This window comes from Meriones unguiculatus, chromosome 7 (genome assembly GCF_030254825.1).
Source record: "Meriones unguiculatus strain TT.TT164.6M chromosome 7, Bangor_MerUng_6.1, whole genome shotgun sequence".
In the NCBI taxonomy this organism is placed as follows: Eukaryota; Metazoa; Chordata; class Mammalia; order Rodentia; family Muridae; genus Meriones; species Meriones unguiculatus.
This window is the reverse complement of record NC_083355.1, coordinates 122,522,675-122,541,090: the sequence shown is the minus strand read 5'-3', so window position 1 is coordinate 122,541,090 and position 18,416 is coordinate 122,522,675.

Here is an 18,416-nt window from a genome sequence, read left to right as displayed (position 1 = left end):
CTGTGGCCTGGTACCTCCCCTATCAGTGGACTGGGAGAGGGGCATAGGAGGAGAAGAGGGAAGGAGGGTGGAATTGGGAGGGGATGAGGGAGGGGGTTACATCTGGGATACAAAGTGAATAAATTGTAATAAATAAAAGGAGGAAAAGAAAAAAAAAAACCTTTCTCCATTGGAGTCTGGATATATGAACAACACTTAAGAGAGGCTCCATGCCCAGTCGAAGAGGGCCAACACAAAACAAACTCAATGGTATTTTTGGAGATGTTTTGTCCCATAATGTCTTGTTTGAGCATTTTTTTTCCTTACTTGTCTTTTACTTATCTGTAACAATTTCTAATTTTCTCTTGTTATGGGTTATCTCTGTCTGTGTGAGTGTGTGTGTATGTGTTTTTTTTCTTTTTTTTTGTTATTGTTATTTTTCCTTGGTTTGCCTGTTTTATTCTGGTTTGTATTTTATTGGTTTGTTTATTTTTTAAAGAGAGAGAAAGAAGGTGAGAAGTTGGATGTATGGGGAAATGGAAAGGATTTGTGGAGACGAGGAAGGGAAAAACCATAATCATAATGTATAGTATGAAAAAAATATTTTCAATTAAAAAAACAGTTTTACTGTATATAGTAATCTGGGTTGACAGTCATTTTTTTTTCTTCCAAAACTTGGTATAAATATTTCCACATCCTGGCTTTTAGAGTTTCTGTTAAGAAAGTCTCATGATTTTTATTGTATATAATTTGTGTATTTAGGCTAAATTGATTCTCCTGCTACCCTCATGATTATAAAATTTCAATTTTTCTGTCCCACAGATCCCAAGTATGTTGTTCATACTTCCTTATTTTAAAAATTCAATAAGATTTGGTTTTCTTTCTTTTTATTATTAATATGTCACTTGTTCTTTAGATTTTTCTTATATGTATATCTTATCTTATTCCCTATTTCACTTACCTGTTTATTTATATTCTCTTTAAATCCATATGGAAATTGATTTGTATTTTCTTTAATTGAATTAAACATTTTTATACTTGCTCTTTCAAATCTTTGTCATTTCACTTTATATGTACATCTTATCTTTATCATGTATACCTCTTCTCTTCATGTTCCCTCTATGCCTCTAACTTCACATGATGTTCTTTTTTAAAAATCTTGCTTAATTAATTTTACTTTAATTACACAATGTTCTAATTCATCTGCATTGCTTTTTTTTACTTGAATTATGGGATTCTCAGGTCTAAATTTCATTTTAATTTTTTGCTGTTTTTACAGTTTCTTTTATTTATGCATCTCTGAGGATGTATTAGTGTATGGGGTGCCAGTGGAATACGGAAGAAAGTGCCATATCTCAGGGAACAAAGATTAGAGGGATTATAAACTGCACAACTTGAATGCTTGGAATTGAACTCAGGACCTGGAAGAGCAGTGACTTCTCTTAACAATGGAGTGCTTTCTCCCAACTCTCTTATTTCCATGATTTAAAAAATCTCTTTATTGTATTCTTCTTTCATATCCTGTATTGACTTCCTTATTTCACTTACGTGTTCATTTATATTCTCTTTAAATCCATATAAAAGTTCATTTGTATTTTCTTTAATTAAACATTTTTTTGTATTTGCTCTTTTGAATTCTTTTTCATTTCATTTTCTTAAGTCTCATTGCAATCCATTACTGTGGAATAGATATCATTAGTACCCATACTGCCTTAATTTTTGTTTCTTGTGTTTTTGAATAAGGACTTGCAAATCTTTGATAATTTCTTGATTGTTTTTTTTAGTTATTACCTATACTCTCTCACATGTAGTGTTTACAAGGTTTAATTGGGACTAAGTTGTGGCAGGATTAAGACATTGTTTCTCATCATATTACTGGGAGTTCAGTAGCTAACCCCTCATTTCTCAGGTTATGTGTTTAGGGTGATGAACACAGACCCAGAGTAGCATATTAACTAAATAAGCAACCACAGCAGATGAATGGACTGTGCAGCCTGGCTGACTCTGAAGAACACTTGGATTCAGTTGTTCCACCCCAATTACTCCCTTGAAGGAGAAACAAAGCTGAAGATTCTGTAAGTTTCTAGCTTCTTCTGTCTTGAAAGGAGCAGTTCAGACATAAGGAAGACTGTGTGGACATATATAACTTTTCAGAAGAGTTTATAAGTATGGCAGCCTCACGCCTCACACAAGACAAAGTCAGAGTTATTCATTAGACAGCAGCTCGACTGGACACTTGTGTTGTCAGAATCAACTATTTGTCAAACATTTCAAGTCATGACCTTTCTAAATGGCCTCTGGCTGTGTAGCTGATTCTCATTTGTTCTGCTCCCCAACCTTTCCTGTTACTCACTTACCGGGTTGTGGCAGCTTCTGACTGGCGTGTTCTACATATATAGTCCTGTGATGTGGAACCCTGGTATCAACAGTGTTACTTTTCTCCTGGTATTGGAGCTTGATCTGTGTGTAACTTGCTCTTCCATTTGTCACCATGAAGCTCCTGGCATTCCTTGTGTTGCTTGGTGTCTCCACTATCTTGGTCTCTTGCCGTAAGTAAAAATTCTTGCTTTAACTTAAAATGGGGGTCACAATATATAAAGATACTCACTCTGTGAGACATGAATTTATGGACGCTTACAACTTGCTATTTTCTTTCCTCCTATCTAATACCTGGTTCTACCTTAAACAGTTTATATTTTTATTACTATCATCATCATTGTTTTATTATCATTATTATGTATGTGTATGTATGTGCCATATGGTGTCAGGGTTTCATATATATTATGGTACATGTGAGGAGGTTAGAGACAGGAATCAGTTCCCTCAACTATGGAATTCAGCTCATGTCGCCCAGCTTGTAAAAGAAAGGCTTTTACACACAGAGCCATTTCGCTGGCACTAATCTCCATTTTGACACATCACTGTAGGTAGGTTGACCCTCCCTAGAGTCCTAATTCAGTTCACTTTTTTCTCTATTCCAAACATGACACTCAAGTGCATTGTTAATGTCAGCAAGTTACATTTGAGAAGGTGAGTAAAGACCTATTTCAGGAAGGAAAACTGACCACATGTCAGATTTCAAAGGTTTTCTCTCATCTGTGCTTGTGTTCCCCTCAACCTGCCTGCTCAGAACTAAGGCTTTCCAGTTGTAAATGTGTGTAGTAGTGTTCACATCTCCATCTCATCAAAATGTTTTTTTAAGTTCTTCTGTCTTATTTTGCTTATTTTCCTTCAGAGGAAGAGGTGGCACTAAATGATTCTGAAGATGAAGAGACTCAACCTGTTGCTACTGGTGAGCCCTAGTCTGAGTACCTTTCATTACCTTCTTACCATACCATCAAAATGTTTAAGTTCTTCTGTCTTATTTTGCTTAATTTCCTTCAGAGGAAGAGGTGGCACCTGAATCTGAAGCTCAACAACAGGATGCTCAACCTGATAATGGTGATGAGCCCTAGTCTGAGTACCTTTCATTAACTTCTTACCATACCATCAAAATGTTTAAGTTCTTCTGTCTTATTTTTCTTGTTTTCCTTCAGAGAAAGGGGCAACACAGAATGAATCTGAAGTTCAACAGGATGCTCAACCTGATAATGGTGGTGAGCCCTAGTCTTAGTACCTTTCAATACCCTTTTACCATAACCATTTTTCCTTCACAGTCTCACGGCAACTCATGTAATATGGATATATTTAGTAAAATCCACAGAAAGCTGCATTTAGATTATAAAATTATTTTGAATGTAAAGATATTTTTTTCATTCCTTATATAAAGATAATTAAACCTCAGGCATGGACTTAGAAGGACTCTAGGAATTTATTGTTCTTATGCAGTAGACACAAGGCCATGAAGCCTTATATTATGGCTTAAGTATTATATGTGAGTACACATAAAGTCTTCCACAAGATAAGGGACTGAAGATACAGGTCATGTTCATAAAAAGAGCAATTGTCACTGGAACAGACAACAACTTCCTGAAGGTGCTGGAGTGAGGGCAGGGGAACATTTGCCAGAGTCTGTGCTTTGCTGCTGTGTGCAGTGGCACATCTGTGTTAGTCTCAGTATTTGTTTCCTTTCTTGGAATTGACACTGGAGGCTGTTGCCTGTGGGGCATTCTTTATAGATTTTGGGCAATAGTGTCTGTGAATAACTTGAGCTAGTAACAAAGTACTTTTGTGTGTCTTGGGTCAGTGTCATTGCCCAGGAAGTTGTGATGTCATAAAAGATGAAGCAATCATATATATGATAGACTAAAGATGGAATCAATGAATTCAGAATAGGGAATGAACACACAATCATGGGTAGGAATAATATCATTCATTCTAAAGAAAAGTCAGTATCTCACTTGGAGCTTTTCTTCCCGATTTCAGCTGTTCCTGCAGATAGCTCATCTGACCCTGAAAAACAGGAAGAAACTATGACTAGTGAGGTTACCGGTGAAATCCCTGGGGAGAAAAACACTGGTGAACATGATGAGATCACTCAAAAAGAAAAAAATCCAGTGGAAGGAAGCTCAGAAACAAAAGAAAAAGGAAAAGTAAAAAAAATAAAAGAAGGTAGTTAAAAACTTACGTTATTTTGTTCTTTATGTGACTCTTAGATTCCTTGGGTTCCCCCATGACCACAGTGAGCTGTACTTTAGGGAGGAAGTGACGGGTGGTAAAGATAGAAAGAAGGAAAGACCCCTGTCTTGTTTCTCTTTTCTAAATCCATTGAATTGTCTATATATAAGTGCCAGAAAGGTCAGAAGTTTATGTTATCAATTTTAACTGCGCTCTTGCAATATTAGGGCCCATTAGAGACAATGTATATTCAGCAGAAATCATTGAAAGTGTAAAGTAGCATGTAGCATGGTAACTTGCAAGGCTTTTCTTAAATAAAAGTTATATTTTCTTTGGAGACTATTCTAAAAATAGAAATAGAAAAGAGCTTTCTGATGAGGTCTTCCATGGTGACTATTGTAGCATAAATCAGGAGAGGTCTAGGAGTCTAAAAATTTATTCAGGATGGGTGCATTTTTTATTTATGATTTTTCCTAGCTCTCAGCTTTAAAGTAATACCAATTGTTTTATTTAATATTATAAACATATGTCAGGCACCATGTTATAAAATTTGCATATATGATATTCAAATCTCTAAGAAGTCAGTCTAGGTAATACATACTCTAAGATGAAGGAATGGGGGCATCTTTTTTCTGAGAGAAAAGGCAGTAGTGGAGGATGGTGTTTGCCCTCAGAGGATGAGGTGCTGAAGGATCTTCTCCGAGTAATGCTTCTCTTTCATATCTGGGCTGTTGTTTGCCATCTTACTTGATGACCTGTACTAGGCAGGTGCTGAGTGAGTGTATGGTCATAATTTCCTTATTAGAGAAGCTGGATTCTTTGTGCACTAACAGAATAAATATTAATGCTAATCATCATCCTTTTGACTGTAAAATGTCCTGTCTAATGGTTCCATCATAGACTTCACATCCAAATACTTTAGATGAGAAATTAAAAGTGGTTAATTTATTTAGTTTTGAGACAGTGCCTCACTATGTGGCTACCCATGAATTCTTTATCTTTCTGACTCTAATACCTGAAGGTTAGGGTTCCAGACATTATGAATTTTACCTTTGAGAGATGAAATTTTTATGTTTTTTTTGTTCTGTTGAACATAGTAGTGTTATTAGTTCTCATTCAAGTTAAAACAAAAAATTAAATCTCAAAAAACCTCCTTATTTTTTTTCTCTCTTTTACAGGTTTATATAAATTAGCAAAAACATTGTTTTTGGGGAGATGAGTTTGTATCTTCTACTATTGATATTTCTGGACCAGACTAGAACATCCTTCATTTGCTTTCCTGCAACTATTTACCCGGAGTTTTACTCTCTCTCCCTCATATCTAACTTTTATTTCCTATCAAATAAATGATAGTCATGAGCAGCATCAAAAAGGTCTTTTTTTTTTTAATGTATGAACTGATGATGATTTTCTATTGTTTAGGCAATACACTGGAGATATAAACCATTATCTGATACTTCCTTGAGATCTTTTTAATAACTGGACTTTCTATAGCTTTATCTGAAAAATTCTTTTATGTTATTTAAATAAGACATAGATATTAGGCATATTACTGGAAGCCTAGAATTTTCTATATTAATATACTGACCAAACACTTCCTTGGTTTAAGTGTTCAGTTTCATTCCTTCAGATTTTTCTGAATAATTATTTTTTACCTGTGATGTTTTAGAGGTGACAGTGATGAAATAAACTCCTGAATCTGCTACTGGTCTGACACAGGCAACCAGGCTTTGAAGGTTAGGACTGAGCCTGTTATCAAGGTAGCCAGTGAGTTCTGAGGTTTGAACAAATTCATAAAACTCTAGCATCAGATGGGGTCCCTCAGGAACCGTGAGAAAATAAGACAAAATGACGATTTCTTCACAGTTGTTTTGAACACCAAACAAGTTTAATGTATGACATCAATCATCTTTCTCTCAGCTAATGAGTTAGTGCTCCTACTTAATCAATTACAGATTTTGTTTCTTAGACTTCCTTCTTTTTAGAAAATGTTCATTAAAATTCCAGATACTAGCATTTTATTCTCCCCCAAGTTATCAAATCCACAGAAATGTAAACATTTTCACAAAGGCATTTCCCATTCCTTGAAATTTTTACTAGTGTGCTACTTCTTTAACTGACTAAAGTGATAAAGTCTCCCAGATTTTTCAAGTGTAATTATACACCTGGCAGTCACCATGGCAAGTTTTGAAATAACATGCATAGTTTGGATGGATGTTTTATGTGACTGTACCTTGGTCTCTTACTTGTTTCATTGACTTGACTAGAATCATATTCATTTGTCGGAGGTATGCAGGAAGTAATTTAGGGGATTACTGAGCTCATTCCATGATATGGACATAGAACTGAAAAGCTGGGGAAGACAGACTACAGAGACACAGAAAAAGAAGGAGTAACAGATTCATTGTCAACAGCTCCCATCTGGATGGGAGGGCCAATAAAGCAGGTTTCTGGTAAACAGACTCTGGGTTGGGTGTTTTATTGGGTCTCTTGGTTCTGTTTCTCCTATTGGTCCTACTTTGATACCTGTCCCCATTCCTCCTCACCTTTCTCTTCACAATGTCTTCTGAGAATAAGAAACCAACATCTTAGAGAGCCTGCCTTCACTTTCCTTGTCTACCAATGTCCCTTTAATTTCTTTTCAGTTGAGTCTCTGGACCTGCTTCCCAGGACCCAATGTCTGCAACTTTGAAGGCTTTGTTTTTCATTTTGACTTTCTGATCAGAATGTATTGATTAGTCAGATTTCTTAGCCACTATAGTGACATTCAGTTGATTGATCCTTTAGGAGACATTTGTTTGTTAAAACTATGACTGTTGAGGTTAAAGAGATGGCATTTGCTGCTTTTGTAGACAACCTGGGTTTGGTTTCCATGATCCATTCAGTGGTCCATAAATATCTGTAACCCCAGTTCCAATATCCTTTTCTGGCTTCTGCAGACACTTCTTAAACATTTGGGACACACACACACACACACACACACACACACACATATTTGCAGACAAACACTTAAACACAGAAAAGAAAAATAATCTTTTAAAAAATTATGTTGTGTACTTTAGAGCCTGGGTTACAGTTTTGGTGAAACTGAAGTTATATGGATTTTCTCCTGAGTATGAAAATAGCAAGAATTCACAAGTCTATCAGCAAAGAAATGGCCAGCTGTTCGTGTTCTGCTCAGGAAGTTGTCTCCTGTACCAATGAGTTCAAGGCTCTTCTCCACTTTACCTTCTAGTAGATTTCGTGTTTCTGTTTTATGTTGAAGTCTTTGATCCACTTGGATTTGAGTTTTGTGTAGGAGTATGTGCTTACTTATAAGTGGATTTTAGCCACACAATACAGAATAACCATACTACAATTCATAGAACCAAAGAAGATAAGTAACAAAGAGGACTCAATTAGGGATAGAATAAACAGTGGAAGTGGTTGAAGAGAGGGAACAGGATAAGAGAGGAAGCACAGAGAGAAATGAGGGTCAATATTAGACCTGTAGATAGTCGGGGGACAAAATGACAGAGGGCTTGCAGAGAGAAGAGAAACCTCAGGCAGGGACTTCTTTGTGACAAGCTGGAGAACTACAACAGGGTAGGCTCCTGGGAGGAAGTAAGAGTTACTCTAGCTGAGACTCCTAGTAACAGAGGTTACAGACACTGAAGAGGCCACCATCTAACTAGATATGACTCCTAGTGAAGAGCGGGGAACACCAACGCACCCACAAAACTTCGATCCAAAATTTACCCTGCCTTCAAGATGTACAGGGACAAAAATAAAGCAGAGATTGAGGTAATGTCTAATCAGTGACTAGCCCAACCTGAGACTCACCCCATGGGAGACAGCCAACCCCTTACACAATTAATGATACTATGCTATCTTGCAGATGGTAGCCTAGCATAGCTGTCCTCTGAGGCTCTACTCAGCAGCCAGATGCAGAGACCCACAACCAAACATTAGGTGGAGAGCAGGGAGTCTTGTGGAGGGAAGGAAAAAGGACTGAGAGGGGTCAGGGGCTCTATAAGAAGACCAATAGAGCCAACTAACTAGGGTCCAAGAGGAGGTATGGAGACTGAAGCACCAACCAGGGACCACACATTGACTGGACCTAGGCTGCCTACACAGAGGTAGCCAATGGGCATCTTGGTCCTTATATGTGTCCCATAGTAAAGGGGAATAGGAGCTGACTCTGACATGGACTCTGTTGCCTGCTTTTCAATCACTTTTCCCTGGCAGGGCTACCTCACCAGGCCACAGGGGAGGAGGATGCTCTTAGTCCAGATGTGACTTAATATGCTGAGGTGGGTGAGTAGGGGTGCACCCCTTCTCTGAGGAGTAGGGGAGGGGAAATAGGAGAAGTGGAGATGGAGGGTGGGACCAGGAGGAAAGAAGGAAGGGGGCTATGTTCGGGATATAAAGTGAATAAATGAAAATTAAAAGTAAATTGGGTAAGATCAGTTGGTCTAAACTTCTCCTTAATGTGGATCCTGAATTCTGTGCATTTTCTACTTCCATAATTAAACATACTTAAGGGAGGGAGATGTAAGGAAGGAGTGTGAAAGAACGAGAGAGAGACAGAAAGTGTGTGGGAGAGAGGAAGGCAGAGGTGAGTAAAAGAGAGGAGGAGAGAGAAAAAACAGTGGAAGAGATTGAGAGAATCCATAATACCCTTGTTTAATCTACATTATTATTAATTAATAATAATTTCTTATTCTTTTCCCAAATCATCTTAATAAGTAATCATCAGAGAGGCCAGGTTGTTGCAATTTCATTGTTACCTTAGCAATTTCAATGGCATCACTTTTACAGTATGAATATTTTAAAGATAAATTATGAAATTAATACAAATCAGTAGAAAGTACAAACTGCACATAGCATGGTGCCTGCCTACTTTTGATGTTTAGATGAAATTTTTCCTTTATTAGGTTATACCAAGAGTAGAAATAGAATTTCTATAGCAATCTGTTTTACATTACTGGAGTAATTTGTTTTTATTGCTATTCAGGGTATTTCTGGGAATTGGCTATTTTATATGGTGTCAATGAACTTTTCTTTTTCCTATTTTGAGTTCTTATTTTTTCCCCTTCAAATATATGACCACCATAAATTATACAGTTTTATTTTCTAAATACATTACAGGCACTATGTTATAAAACCCACAGACTTAGTGTTATTTAAATTTCACAACCAACCCAGCAAATAAACATTGTCAAGGTGAAGAAATGGGAATGTTATGGTGTGAACCTGTCCATGTGTCATACTTGCACTCAGACAGTAGACAAACTGGGAATTCTCTGGAATCACTTTTTCCTCATTGATGTCTGGCCTTCCCAGCATTTTCTCATAAGTTTCTACTGGGAAGATCCTTGCACGTGGCCATACCCTTATCAAACAAGCTGGTTTGTTCTGTACTATAATAGAGAGAAAACTTGCTTCCTTTCTGATCTCTGTAACTTTTAGTCTAATTTGCTTAAAATATATAATAATGATTATCTGGATTTCCTCAGTGTCTCTGGTTGTTCCCCTTTTGTATCTTCTCCTTCTGCCTTTTAGCTAATTACACTAAGGGTGTGACAATTGTATTAATTTTCTGGAAGAACCAACGTCCTTAGTCATCTGAAAAATGCAAATCAAAATGACCCTGAGATTTAACCTTACAGCCATTAGAATGGCTAAGATCAAAACCTCAAGTGACAATACATGCTGTAGAGGATGTGGAGAAAGGGGAACCCTCCTCCAACTGCTGGTGGGAATGTAAACTTGTACAACCACTTTGGAAATCAATCTGGCACTTTCTCAGACAAGTAGGAATAGTGCTTCCTCAAGATCCAGCTATATACCACTCCTAGGCATATATCCAAAATATGCTCAAATACACAAGAAGGGCTTTTGCTCAACAATGTTCATAGCAGCTTTATTCATAATAGCCAGAACCTGGAAACAACCCAGATGTCTCTCAACAGAGGAATGGATATAGAAATTGTGGTACATTTACACAATGGAATACTACTCAGCCATTAAAAACAAGGAAATCATGAAATTTGCAGGCAAATGGTTGGAACTAGAAAAGATCATCCTGAGTGAAGTATCCCAGGAGCAGAAAGACACACATGGTATATACTCCCTTATAAGTGGATATTAGACATATAATATAGGATAAACATACTAAAATCTGTATACCTAAAGAAGTTAAGCAAGAAGGAGGTTCCTGGGTAATATGATCAATCCTCACTCAGAAAGACAAATGGGATGGACATTGGAAGAAGGAGAAAACAGGAAACAGGACAGGAGCCTACCACAGAGGGCCTCTGAAAGACTCTACCCAGCTGGGTATCAAAGCAGATGCTGAGACTCATAACCAAACTTTGGGCAGAGTGCAGGGAATCTTATGAAAGAAGGGGGAGATAGTAAGACCTGGAGAGGACAGGAGATCCACAAGGAGAGCAACAGAACCAAAAAATCTGGGCCCAGGGGTCTTTTCTGAGACTGATACTCCTACCAAGAACCATTCATAGGTATAACCTAGAACCCCTGCTCAGATGTAGCCCAAGGCAGTGCAGTATCCAAATGGGTTCCCTAATTAGAAGAACAGGGACTGTCTCTGACATGAACTCAGAGGCTGGCTCTTTGATCACCTCCCCTTGAGGAGGGAGCAGCCTTGCCAGGTCACAGAGAAAGACCATGCAGCCAGTCCTGATGAGACCTGATAAGCTAGGGTCAGATGGAAGGGGAGCAGGATCCCCTCCCCCCATCAGTGGACTTGGAGAGGGGCATGGGAGGAGGTGAGGGAGGGAAGGTGGGAATAGTAAAAATGAGGGAGGGGGCTACAGCTGTGAATAAATGGTAATTAATATAAAAATAAAAATTAATTAATAAAAACCAACTTGCTGATACTTATGTTGCTAGGACTCCATGGTTCCATCCCTAGAGAGAAAGGTATTTGAAGCCACAACTCTGTTTCAAGCCTACCTCCTATTAAGGCATCTGGAGGTCCACAAAAGTATTTATCGCAGCCATAAAACATTCTATCAACTGTTTAGCTTCTAAATTTTTTTGAACCCAAATCAAGAATTCTATAATTGGGAATTAATTCACCTGAACAGCAGTCCATCTTCATAAAGATCCCATTGGAAGTTTGTTCAGAGTTGGTAGATACCTAGAAAGTGATGGTTTACACCATGGCACATCTTTTAAAGATACAGCAGCACAGAAAGAAGGAGGAGTGTCAGAGGCTGGAAGCAATTCTGGGGTGCATCACAGTACAGACCTTGCAAAATACCGTATTGCCTTCCAGAAAGCCCACATGTCTACTGAACTCCTTTAACAGAATGGCCTTTGGCACATAATTGAGCAAATGTCCTTGTAGGATGAAGCATTCTTCAGATATATGCCCAGGAGTGGTATGGCTGGGTCTTTGAGGTAGATTAGTTCCATTTTTTTTTTGAGAAACCACCATATTGATTTCCTTAGTGGTGTAGAAGTTTGCACTCCCACGAGGCCCACACTACAAGAGGGAGCCAAGATAATGCCCAGATTCCCAGGAACCAGAGGCTAGATAGCCCAGAGACTAGTATAGAACCAAACATAACTGTAATGCTTGCTCTTTTCTAAATGAGAATGGAGAAGGAGTAGGTGGAGGGGTGATGGGATGGGGCTGGGAGGAGTGGAGAGAGGGGAAACTGCAGTTGGAATGTAATATGAGAAAAGAAAAAAAAAGTTCCTTCCCTTTTTTTCCTGCAAAGGGTTACTCTGCCTGTCCCTTGATCTGTATTCAGTAGTCCAATGCTGCACACGTTAACAACACTTTCTGCATGCTCCAGAAGTCTGGAGCCTTCTTTTTTGGATCATCTCTAGAAAAATCATTGTTTCTAGGATTACCTTGCGTATAATTCCTCTTCAAATGACCTGACTTACCACAATTAAAGCATCTGGCCTTTGATTTTTCTTAAAACTTTTAAAAAATACTTTTCCTATCAGAGTAACATCATAAACATGAGATCTAATATCAGCTGTATTTCTAATCCATTCATCTATTTGTGCTGATCTTGCCTTTAAAGGTCTAATCATTTTTTTTTTACATTCTGAATTAGCATTTTCAAAAGCCAAAGATTCGATTAGTACTTTTCTGACTTCTGAATCTGATACTATTCTATTCATAACTGAAGTCATTTTTTCCAAAAAATCAGAAGACTTCTTTCGAGCCTTGTATAATTTTAGCAAATTACTCAGACCCCTTCCCTGATTCTTCAACCTTATCCTAAGACTTTAAAGCTGCTAAACAATATAGCACCAAGGTGTGATTACCAAATTCAATTTGCCTTTGTGACTCAGCATATTGTCCTTCACCTAGCAACTGATCTTGGTAAAAATTGATACCTTTACTCTTAGCTTCCTCTTTCCATCATGTTCACTATTGTACCTGAGGGCTAGCTTCCAATATCGCTGTTGCTAAATCTTTCCAGTCTTGGGGAATAATTCTGTTTTGAGTTGCTCATGAATTTAATATCTGCTTTACATAGAGTGAATGCATACCCTAACCCTAACCCCTAACCTTAACCCAGAAGAAGAGCCTAGCTATATGTAAATATAGCTAAGATTTGTAAATATATTTTGAATCTCACAAGTTTTTATTCCGGAGGGTTGGGGGCCAGAAGGAAAAAAAATCCCATCAACACTTTCCAAGGCATGAATCACATATACAAAAGAAGAAACTTCATCATTCCAGCATAAGAAGACAGCCTTTCCTTTTGAGCCACCAGTGGTATTCTACCTACATCCAAGCCCATTTACCCTCTTCCAACTGTACACTCAATAAAATAAAGTAAATAAATGAATGAATGAATAAGAAGTTTATTGACTTTTAATTTCATCTGAGCTAAATTCTTCCTTGAACCCACCCCTTCCTCATCACTTGTCCTGAGCCACTTACTGCTGGCTGTGTGTGTGTGTGTGTGTGTGTGTGTGTGTGTGTGTGTGTGTCTGCATGTCTGTCTGTTTGTGAATTACTTGAGCGTGCCTGGTCCCCACAGTGGCCTTGAGGAAGGTATCAGATTTCCTGGGACTGAAAGAGCAGCCTGTTGTGGTGATTAATACTTATTATTGATTTATCTTTTAGTTAAACAGTGGTTATTCCTAAACCAGTTGTATACCCAAATCACCACACAGAGACTAGGATTTATTTAATTAACCTAGAGCACAATTCTGGGCAATAGTTACTCCATCCTAAACCTCCAAGAATGCATAATTTCCTCCCATTCAGATGTCCCACATTATAGTTGCTTTTAGTCATCTCTCATGGTTCCAAGTCCTCTCCCACTCCTCTCACTCACTTTCTTCTCCTTCCCTCTGGACCAGGATGTCCCACCTTATTTTCTCCTTTAAGCAGCATTGGCTGGTTGTTTTATTGACAATACAGAGAACAAATGGTGGCATATTTACACAAACTTGAGACAGGCAAACTTGATTCTAAGCATCACAATGGAATGTCCGGATTGAAACCACATAGTTCGGGAGAGAAATCAGCATTTGAATAAACAAGGGTAAATTGTATACATTCCATAAGAACATAATGCAAACAGCAGCTAGTGCTTCTAACTGCTGAACCATGTCTCTCCAGTTGCAAATTTTCTGTGTAAAATCAGTTATGATTTCAGTGTGAATGTTTTAGAACCCCAGTTGAAGATCTGGTTTTTAAGGTTTACTTGGGTTTAGAGGAAACTTTGGCTCCTCTAGCCTTCCTTTTGCAAATTAACTCTGTGTGAGGATAACTGCTGTTTCTTTTGTTTTCCTCTTTGTTGACCCTGCTCTTTGCAGAATGGACACTGGTTAATATCCACCTCTCCCTGAACAAAACTGGGGGTAGGGTGACTTTCCACAGTTAAGATACAAAATATGTAGAGAGCTGCCCTTGCAGTTTCCCTGGGGTTTAGGAGGGGAGAGTAAGTCTCTCTGAGTGTTGTTATTGAACACAAAGAAACCTAGGCAGGTTCAGTTGTACCAGTCTGGTATTTTTAATTGATGTTTAATATCTAGATAAAGCTTAAACAAATATTAAGCATATTAATGTCTTAGGTAGGTATGTTTATTCCTTTCTTATAAGTTTTTTTTTCTGTTGTTGCTTGTTTTTTGTTTTAACCAGCAATACTCTGCAGGACTGATGGATTTGTAAGGCTTACCTACAGAGCTTACTTGAGGCTTTTAGGACTGTCAGGAGCATCCTGAGGGCAGCTATATTGGAAAGTCTATATAGTATTGATAGATTCCCATAACTATATAGGTGGCTCTCCTCTTTCTTAACCTCAATAGTACAACTGGGACAGAATTGCATACTAGCTAGTTGGGAGTGGTTGGATATGCAGAAAAGGAAGAACAATTACAGCAAAAGGAAGAACAGTCAGCAAAGCAGCTGTGTGAGGTTTGTTGTTTGTTTAGTTTAGTTTTGTTGTTATTTATTTAGTTTTTGGGGGGGATGCTTGCAAATAGAATTTTTATTTCCTACTGTGAATTCTGATCATAGTTTTCCAAAAGCTCCTCCTAGATCCTCTCTATTTACCCAAATCTACTCAGGCTCTGCTCCTAGATATGGTTTATATACCCAGTGAGGCTCCATTGGAAGAAAAACAGTATTTCCTTCTCAGTGGTTGTCAACTGGCGATAACTTCTTGGCTAAGGATTGGGGCTTGTCTCTATTTCTCCTCTCAGACCTGGAACCCCATTTGGAATAGACCTGTTACAGACCCTGTTTTTTGAAAAAAAATTTAAAGGCAGGAACAACTGATTGCATACAAAGAGGGAGTTGGCTAGTCTTTGAAGATAGTACTGTGTACTTTTCTTAAGTTCCTTAATAAAACAAAGTTGAATCCAAACTACATAGACAGAACAATATAATAAATTAGGATTGCTTGTGTATATAGAAAACTTTTCTTTTCCCACTCTTTGGTCCCAAATTGTATTTTGAGCATGATCTGGGTGATCCCACAGGTAAAATACAAGTTAAAAAATAGGGACATTCAGCTGGTTGTGGTGGTACATGCCTTTAATCTCAGCACTATTTGGGAGGCAGAGGCAGGCAGATCTCTAAGGCCAACCTGCTTTACAAAGTGAGTTCTGGGACAGCCAAGATCACACAGAGAATCCCTTTCTCAAAAGAACCAAAAACAAACAAACAAAAAAAATTGAGTGGGAAGATTGAAGGAACAGCTCTAATTGAAGAATAGTATTACAATTAAGAACTGTCTTTTCAGTGGGATGAGGTGGTGCATGTCTAGAATCCCAGCACTCAGGGAGGCAGAGGCAGGTGGATCTCTATGATCCAACCTGGTCTACAAAGTGAGTTCAGGACAACCAAGGCTACACAGAAAAGCCCTGTCTTGAAAAGAAAGAAAGAAAGAAAGGAAGGAAGGAAGGAAGGAAGGAAGGAAGGAAGAAGAAAGAAAGAAAGAAAGAAAGAAAGAAAGAAAGAAAGAAAGAAAGAAAGAAAGGTGGTAGTGGTAGAGGCAGGTGAATTTCTGTAAATTTGAGGCTAGCCTACTCTATAGAGCAAGTTCTAGGACAGCCAGAGCTACACAAAGAGAAACTCTGTCTTGAAACCAAACAAAAAAGACTTTAGCTTTTATTTTATAGAGAATGTTCCTTTTAGTATTATTGTCTGTGGAACTGTAATCATGAAGGCATCTTGAATTTCATTAAAGAACTTTTCTGTGTTTTATATCTCAGCTTTGACTGCTGTTACTTGCTGTATAGTAAGTTTCTGTTTGATTTGTTTATATTTTTCCTAATTCTTGACCTGTGTACTTAAGTCAATTACTTGTACCTTTTTCTTTCTTTCTTTCTTTCTTTCTTTCTTTCTTTCTTTCTTTCTTTCTCTGTTTTTAAAGGTAGGCAATTATATCAATAAATTTCCTCATAAGATTGATTTTACTGTATGACAGAGTTTGCATAATGTTTTCATTTTCATTTACTTGAGGGACTCTCTCTATTTTTGTTTTGTCATATTCATCATGAAGTGATGAATGAGTTAGTTGTTGGATCTCTAATGAAAACTGTCTTTTCATTCATATTTTCTTTCTCTTGCTAGACTGACTTTGTGGAAGCTTCAACTATTGTGGGATCTTCTTTCCTGGCCACTTATTGAGTCTTTATTTCAGGGTTATTTAGTTCTTTGTCCAAATTTATATTTCACACTCAATTTATTATTCATACCCTACATTGTATCCTTCAACTCCTCTATACTTACCAGGCTCTCTCATTTGGCCTTTTTATGATCACTCTAAAAATTCGTCATCAGATATTTTATCCATGTTGATTTCTTTGGGATTTGTTGCTAGAGAATCACTTTATTACTTTCCTTCCTTCCTTCCTTCCTTCCTTCCTTCCTTCCTTCCTTCCTTCCTTCCTTCCTTTTTTCTTTCTTTCTCTCTTTTTTTTAAAGGTAGGCAATTATATCTATAAATTTCCTTATAGGATTGATTTTACTGTATGACAGGGGTTGCATAGTGTTTTCATTTTCATTTACTTGAGGGACTCTCTCTCTCTCTATTTTTGTTTTGTCATATTCATCATGAAGTGATGAATGAGTTAGTCGTTGGATCTCTAGTCCCATGGACTCTGATGCACACTGTAGTAAAAGTTTTGGAGTCTTTAAAAACTCAGTTATGTTATACAAACATGTTTTTGTTTTAATCTCAGGTGTAGGATATCGGACTGCTTTAGATTGTCCACAATCGCAGACTATTTGCAGGCTCTGAGAGGGGTATGATCTTTGTCAGCTGCAGGTAGTTTAATTATGAGGACTCTGGCGAGGGAATAAATACCAGAGCTAGGGAGCAGGAGAGGGCTCTGAGAAAGAATGCTGGTGCTCCCCACTGCTGTTCTTGGTTGCTGTTGATGCAGTTTGAGGAAGTTGGAGTTGTACTTAAATGAATATTGGACTTGCCCCTAAGGAACCCAAAAACCCTAATCAGCAGGAAGTAGCTAAAGAGACCTATGTCTTTTCTCCCCACTAACCTTAATCTCCTACCTGGTGCTGGGGTGTTGGAAGAGATTCGGGTAGAGTAGAGAGCTAGAATCATAAAAAACCCAAAATAAAGTAGATAAAAAGTATGTTTACAGACCACATCTGTCCTCTGAAGGGACCTGGTGGTGGAAGTGTGATACACAGACTTATAGGTAAGAAAAATGCCTATTCCTATAAAAATATATAAGGATCAGAAGTTCAAGGTCATCATCCCTTCCTAACTCCTTACCCTTGTGCTAGAGACTGTAGGGAAGAAACAATAAGGGCGAGGCCATTCACACCTTGACTAAACTACTTAGACATGCCTTTCTTGTCTTCTAGTTAAACTCTACCTTCTTATTGGAGGTAGGGGAGCCTCCATTGCTAATGTGAAAGTCAGCCATTTTCAGGTTTCTGAGGAAAACTCTCATTTGATTTACTTCACATTTTAACTCCATTTTTTATTGTTTATTATTATTAGTTACATTTTATTAACTCTGTATCCCAGCTGTATCCCACTCCCTTATTCCCTCCCAACCCCACCCTCCCTCCCTCAGCTTCTCCTTGCCCCTTTCCAACTCCACGGATTGGGGAGGACCTCCTCCCCTTTGTCTGGCCCTGTTTTATCAGGTATCTTCAGGACTGGCTGCAAAGTCCTCCTCTGTGGCCTAGCAGGACTGCTCCTCCCTTGTGGGGTGGGGAGGTCAAAGAGCCTGCCATTGAGTTCCTGTCAGAGATAGTCCCTGTTCCCCTTACTATGGAACACCAATTGGTTATTGAGCTACCATGAGCTTTGTCCGAGTAAAGGTTCTAGGTTATATCCATACATGGTCCTTGGTTGGAGAAACAATTTCAGAAAAAAACCCTTTGCCCAGATATATATGATCCTTGTGGG